The sequence below is a fragment of the Parus major genome, chromosome 3, assembly GCF_001522545.3.
Source record: "Parus major isolate Abel chromosome 3, Parus_major1.1, whole genome shotgun sequence".
Classification (NCBI taxonomy): domain Eukaryota; kingdom Metazoa; phylum Chordata; class Aves; order Passeriformes; family Paridae; genus Parus; species Parus major.
The window spans coordinates 34,651,398-34,658,718 of NC_031770.1; the positions used below are offsets into that span (position 1 = coordinate 34,651,398).

Consider the following 7,321-nt stretch of genomic DNA (forward strand, 5'->3'; position numbering starts at 1 on the left):
TTAGTTAACAAGGTAACAGGGAAACATTCCAGGTTTTTTTTCCAATTTTCTCAGCTGTGTAGACCCACAAACTTGATTTTGCCAGAGTAAAGACTTCATCAAATATATTTATTTTCTTCTACAATAATTAAGAAAAACAGCTGGGTCAGCTAAAATGAGCCCAGAGTTTGACATTGGTGATATCATAAAGGGAACCATCCCTGATCCATATCTTTCTTTTCACATATCTTGATTGTAGAGTACTTATTACTTATTGTAATAAGTAGGAAGGCTTTAGAAAGTAGTACCACGATATCTTTACAATAATTGTTGTGTATTGGCATTACAGAGTGCAATTTTTTGATTCTTATGGTCTCTTCCCCCAAGTAATACAAAAGCAATTTATAGAAATAAAAGTCTAAAGTGGATTTGAGAGATTACTTCACCCAGTTTTGCATCAAGGCAAAGTGGGATTGCATGGAACTACATGATGGCAGGTAGTAAATACGGCACAACGATGTCTATAGCAAAAATTGCTAAAGGGAAGTGAATACCACATGACAGTGCATTTTCAAATGTTTCAGTGAAATTTTTTATCTTAATATTATCACAGACTTGATACATTGAAACTTGTACTATTTGGTATAGGTAATATTTTTATTTAGCTAAATCTTAATGCCAGGGAAAATATAGCTACAGAACTTATTAATAAAAAATATGCAGAATGTAAATTTAAAACAAAGACTCCAGTACTGACTAAAAATGTATTATTTGAAGTAATTAATAATTTTATTTGTATATTGTGAGATATACATGTATTTTATGTATTTTTCTTCTGTTACTTAGATTTGAAAGAGAAATAAGTAAAGCAACTTAAAATCAAAATTAATGGTAAGATTTCAGTTTTAATGTCACCATAATTTTTAAATTATAAAACTACATAGTTATATATATATATAGTTATAAAACTAAAAATTTATAATATACTTTTATTCTAAAATAAACTTGCATTTGATTGTTTCTTATTTTGAAACAATAATATCTTACCTGATGAGTACTCAGTACTCTGATTACTTACCTTCATTCTTCTTGTTTAAAATTCTTAAACATGAATGGCTACAAATCTCTGAAGGCTCAAAGCTTATCCTACAAGGGTTTTAACAGAGGAATTTCAGTACTGTGTGTTATGAGAACAGCCTGCTGAAAATTCATGCCAAGTTATGAACAATCCTTCCCAAAGGATATCAGCTTTCCGTCACAATTCCCTTGTGATTTTCAGAAGTCAGTACGTGCTTTAAATTTTGGCTCTGTGAATGACTTTGTTTTCTGTTCTGGCTTGTGGGATCCATTTTTCATACTCTCCTAACCTTCTTGGGTAAACTGTGTGAAAGATAATTTAGGCTGGCAGCTCTCTAATACTCCACCCAATACATTTCTGCAGCACCTGTTCTCTGTCCTTGCTCAATAATCTACCTGAAAATTTTAACAATTAGGCTTGCCTCCATGATTTGAATTTAGAAAAGAGTGGATGGGTTTCCAGAAAGTAAGACATCTAGCTGCACATAGAGGACTGAAGCACTAGTGCCCTCCAAGGATGCTTAATTGCTAGAAGCAACCCTAATTAGTGGAGTAAACAGGGAAAAAAAGGGAGCAGGGTGGACATCTGCTGCAGTTTCCTGATCTCTACCTCTTTAAAATGTAACTTGCAGGCAAAGTCTGTAAACTGAGTAGTAAACCTCCTGTGTCCTAATGGATCATGATGTGAAGAACTCAACACTTTGATGATTTCTCTCTGTGTGTAAACAAACTCCATCTTCTGTTCCTGTGTATGCTTAAACTAAAAAGGCACTTAGCAGTTCATAAGCCAGAAAACTTGACCATTAGTTCCCTTACTGCTACAGTAATGGTGTCTTATGTGCTGTGAAATTACTTATACAGGAGTCAAACTACAATTTATAAAGAAACTGCGTGCCCATAGTGACAGCCAGCAATTATAAGAAGAGGAACAGGAAGGTTGAAGAGTATTTGCCCTCTGAGTGTGATATCAGCTAGCTTGGAGCAAGTGTCAGAAGTGTTGACATATCACAAAGGCATTAATTTCTATCTGAAGTAGAGAATTTCTGATTTCAGTTCTTCCGCTTCCAAGTTCCCTACACTGAAGATTGCTATTCCTTTATTTTAAAGACTGTATGTCATATTATTTTATTTCTCTCTCCACTTAGTGCTTAGAGATTTGTGACCAAATCATCAGTTTAGCCTAAAATTATTTTGTAATTAGGCACACTTAATGCCCTTCTTGTGAACTTGTCTTACTTCTTGTGAAGTAGTCTTCTGCAGCAGCAGCAGCAGATCCACAGCTTCTGAACTGCTCTCCCATCTCATGGAAAATCTGCAGAAGAATATGAAAAAAATTGTAAATGAGAATTACTGTGTTGTGCTCCTGATTGCTGCTCTCTAGTTTGACCTCTTTTATGCATCCCAGAGGAAAAAAAAAAGCATGGTAACATGTAAAACAAAGTATTCCTCTTGGGAAAATAATTATAAGAAAGTCTGATCTTCTTAGGGGTTGGGTTTCTTTCCTTTTGTTCCTTTTTGGTTATAGAATTTTTTTCCCCATAAATTGCTCGGAAACACTAACAACTGGATACTTAAGAAATACAAAAGATGTGGCCAAGCTCAGGGGAGGAGGGCAGCTGGTTGCCCTTCTCAGCTTCAGGGAGTTTCTCTCCAAGGGGCAGAGATACCATGAGGATTGGGGAGATAAAGGACGGGGCTGGGGGAGCTGCTGGCTCTCTCTCAGCTTCTTTAGGGGAGGACGGTCGGAACTGCTGCTGCTAGGGGAAGGGAATTTGCTGCCGCCGTCAGAGCCCAAAGCTACTTCTTCTGCCATGGGGTAAGCCTTTGCTTGTGAGAGGCAGCTTGAGAAATTGAGAACTTGAAAATTGGGACTTCATTAATACCTACCTCACTAAATAAGGGACCAATCTGCTCCAGTGCCCGGAACCCTCGGCGCTCTCCCTGCTGTGCCCAGAGCCGGGCCTCCACTGTCCTGCCCCCGCCGCTTCTTCATCACTGCTCTGGGTTTCACTGCACTGTAGCCCTGTACCCCTTGCCTGCCAAGACGTCTTGCCATCCTAGCTTGCTGCTTCCAAGAGTCCTGCTGGGGCACTGGGATCGGCTTTGTGGAGTTTGTGCAGCAAAGCCTCTCTCCCATCCTGTCCTGCCCGAGCCGCCATTACCGCGTGTGGGCCCAGCCCGCGCCACAGCGCCCCCTGGTGGAGCGGAGGAATCCCCGCCCCCCGCCCGCCCGGCCCGGAGTCACCAGCGCTCCCTGGCGGCCGTGCCCGGAACTGCAGCGAGGGGAGCGCGGCCAGGAGGGGTCACTGGGGCTGATCTGTTTGGTGTGAGTGCCACAGCTGCTGTTTGTCTGCTTTATTGCACACACCAGTAAAGAACCATTATTCCCATCCCCATATCTTTGTCTGAGAGCCCCTTAATTACAAAATTATAATAATTCGGAGGGAAGGGGTTTGAGTTTTTTTTCATTCCAAGGGAGGCTCCTGCCTTCTGTAGCACACACCTGTCTTTCAAACCAAGACAGTCCTGAAAAATTACTGAGGAAATTATTGGCAGATCTTAGATGTTTTTTAAATGTTTTGGTAGTACTGTTGGAGTTTTCTCCAATCATTCTTCTTCTTTTTTTTTTTTCAGGCCTGCCAGCCTGTAATTTATTAATGGCCCACAACCCAAACAGCAAAAACAAACCCAAAAACCCCAAAAACTGCAATAATTATGTATTTCTAATTCATGATAAGAGCATCTTGTAATTTTGGGTTAAATTAAATGTTTACAACTACTAATAGGCTCCATTAGCGAGGAAAAAAATACTCAGAAAATCATCAACTACCTACAAATTGACATATTTCTTTAGCTGATAAATTTAATTATAATGGTTTGTTAAAATTGTGCAAGTAATTAAATGAAGTTCAAAGGTGAATCCTTCACCTTCCCCTCTGATAGAGCATGTCCTTCACATTCCATTTATATTTTGTTGGGATCAAAAGGCATTATGGTTACATTTGCCTATTGCCTCTATTTCTAGTATTGTTTCCTTTTTTTTCCTTCATTGTCTTTTTAATATATCATAGCTTTATACATAAACATATTCAGAAAACAAACTTTAGGCTATTTTGCTATAAATGTTATATTTCTGATAAATTTGAATGCTTTGATGTAGTTCTTTTAAATAAATAGTTTCAGAATTATGATTTGAAAAAAAATCAAAAAAAATATGGATATGGATTATTAATCAACTTTCAGACAGGAAAGAAGGAAGAAATATGAAAAGCATAAAAATTTACCTTCAGGAAGGATTTTTTTTTTATTTTTTTTTTTTGCTTTTTGCTTTTAGAATATTTGGTTTTTAGAAGTGCATTTTAATATGTACTTCATTTTCTACTTCTTGTTTAGACAAAGTCTATTCATTGGTTTTCTTTCCAGAAATCACCTTCCATGCCATGAGGACATATGTAATATCAAGAAACTCCCTGGACAAGTGGCTCATTAATAGCGTTTTAAAATTTATTAATTTGTTCCTGTAATTGGGCCATCTGTCACAAGAAGATGAAAAGCTATGTGAAAAGAGTCATTCATTTGTGAATTGAGAAGTACTTTTTAGTCTTTTTCCTGTTTATGTCCTTATTATTTCCGAAGACAAAAATTTTTTCCTCTGGTACTTGCCACTTCCACTCAGAGGAGATATGTACCAGAAAGACAGATATTTTTAGAGAAATACTACAGAACGTTCTCATTTCACATTGTTTCTTGAAACAAAAAATCCTCATTCTGAATCATAGAATCTTGTAGGTTGGAAAAGATCATTAAGGTCATTGAGTCCAACTGTAAATGGCCAGAGGCAGCTATTTCACAGAGAAATCAGTGACATTCAGGTGCTCAACTACTAATTAAAGATACGACCGATGAGTCTATCCTCACAAGTATGGGGAAAAAAGAAGACAAATATTTTAATGTTTTGCATTATAGACAAAGTGTTAGAAAAGAGGATTGATCCTCTAGTAACTTTGTCTCCTGGCTGTTGGATTTTAGATACTCACCATATTAAAGTTGGTTTTATTACAAATTCCTGAAGTTTTCCTTAGTCCAGGTTCGTAGATATCAGAGGGATGAAGAATTTGCTGCTCCCCTGGAGAAGAGCTGCTTAAGTCAGAAAATATCCCATGTTATTTTAGCAAAGAGAGAAGTGTTTCAGAGCACAACTGCTGGCTGTGGGACATTGTTTTTCTGACATCAGAGCTGTGACAAACATGTTCCTGTGCTGGAGAAAGCTTTAATATTTAGGGGTTATTCCAAAATATTTAGGGTAATATTCCAAAAACCTAGTGAAAAAGAATTTCCAGAAGTTTTCAGCCATCTCTGAACTTATTCTTGTTCCCAAATTCTCCACTTAATTTTTTGTCTTTTACTGAAGTTGTCAAGTTCTCTGCCCAGGCTGAATTAAATCTTCTGCAATTTACACATTGCAAAAATCACTGGGGATGTAAGTATCAACTTGAGGGAAATAAACACAGAGGATGGCAACCAATCAGACACAAAACAGAGTATTTCAAGCAACAATTCATATAAACTTTGTATGGCAAGAGCTGAGTGAAAAGCTTCCATGTTTATGGCTCCTGCTTAGCAGAGTTTAACCCTGGTGCCATTTTCTGGGGTTCCTTGTAGCTAACCAGTATCAGCAGATAACACCCTAAAGACAATGTAACAGACTATGACCTGTCCATCAGAGTAGAATTTAGAATTTTAAATGCTAAGAACACTGACCTCCACAGTCTGATCAAAGGAAACAAGCTTCTCAGTTTTGGACAGTCCAAAACTTTTAGCTTCAATGTCAGCACTGACGTGGATTTTGATAACAAAACTGTCAGTTGTCATATTTGTCATAGTAAATCACCCAATACTAAGCCAATAGAAACATTAATAAATGGTATACCCTCTGCAGCAGGACGTCTCCAGAAAAGTGCTTCTTGACAGTAATTTTCCAGCAAAACATTCTGCAGTGAGATGATCTCTAGAGCTCTCTGGAACTCCCAAAAAAATAGATTTTAAAAGATTGAAGCTGCTCCTGGAACAAGGTAAAAACGTGGCTGTATGTTCATAGGCCAAACAAATGTCTCTCTATAAACAGTACTTTGGGAGAGGCAATTCAGGATTATGTAGCTTCACTGTACATTGCTAAGTATTTCAGTCAGACCAGGGAGCTGGCTGGAAGAGAAGTTGAGAATTTGGCAAGCACTGTACAGGCTATCTGGAGCCAGGAGTATTTATCATGGTAACATAACCGAAGGCCTAAAAAGTATCTACATGAAAATAGAATATTAAATTACAAATCAATCCCTAAAAAAAAAAATCAGTTTCCAGGAATTTTGAAAATTGCAGATTTATTGTTGTCCCAATTTTTATTACCATCGTAACAAAAAAATTCTTCAATCATAAGCAAAAAATTGGGATTTTACTGAGGCTTTTTGGTGTTCATTTCAGATACCATACCTATTTTATAAAAGAGTGTAAGAAATTTCTTACAGGAGGAAAGTTATTAACTGTCAAAGAACTGAGCCACAAATATGAACCAGTCATATGTAAAACACTTGACTTGCTGTTGTGGTGGCCACAGTCCTGTGTGTTCATTTCTAATACGCAGATTCTCTTTCTGTGACTGACAGGTGAAGATCTAAACTGCACATTCAGTTAACAAGATGTGCTGGAGCAACCAAAAATGACATTACCTTAATCTCAGTTATCCCTGTCTCTTTTCCACAATCAGTACTGTTAAAAAAAGATAGTTCAGCAAATGGTTCTTATACTATTGTCAGCTTCCTAGGTTTGATTTAGATTTTAAATTAACACATTTTCCACCTCTGTTTGGTTGCAAAGGAAATCTGGGAAACAGAATCCTAGCAGCTTATACAAACACAGACACATACACACACACAAATAACAAATAGAAAGAACCAAAAACATCCTTGCAATTACATCTATTTATTTTTAAACCAAACTTTATGACATTTTAGATCTTATTGTTGTATTTTGGGCTTTTGAAAAGCTTGGAGTTTAAAAGAGGATTGTTGCTGCTTCCCAAGAGGGTTACTTAGGAGGAAGCATCAGTAATGACTGGTACCCTGTGAAGTTGCATGAGAAGAGTCTTGAAGCATGGGACACCAAGGAAGAGAAAATACCATGGCTTGTAGTGATTCATGGAGGTTGTAACAGACTCTGAAGACAGGGAAGTTGTGTAAGTTTGAAAGGTATAAATAAATGACAGAAAAAA

At 37.3% G+C, this 7,321-nt stretch overlaps 1 long non-coding RNA gene across 1 annotated transcript; it reads right to left on the reverse strand.

Moving 5' to 3' along the window:
* Positions 1 to 996: 996 nt before the first annotated feature.
* On the reverse strand, positions 997 to 3,202 carry LOC107202475. Its single transcript, XR_004496634.1, has 3 exons — positions 2,944 to 3,202; positions 2,293 to 2,368; positions 997 to 1,125 (listed from the first exon to the last, which is right to left on the reverse strand). It is a non-coding gene; the product is annotated as an uncharacterized LOC107202475 (long non-coding RNA).
* Positions 3,203 to 7,321: the final 4,119 nt, after the last annotated feature.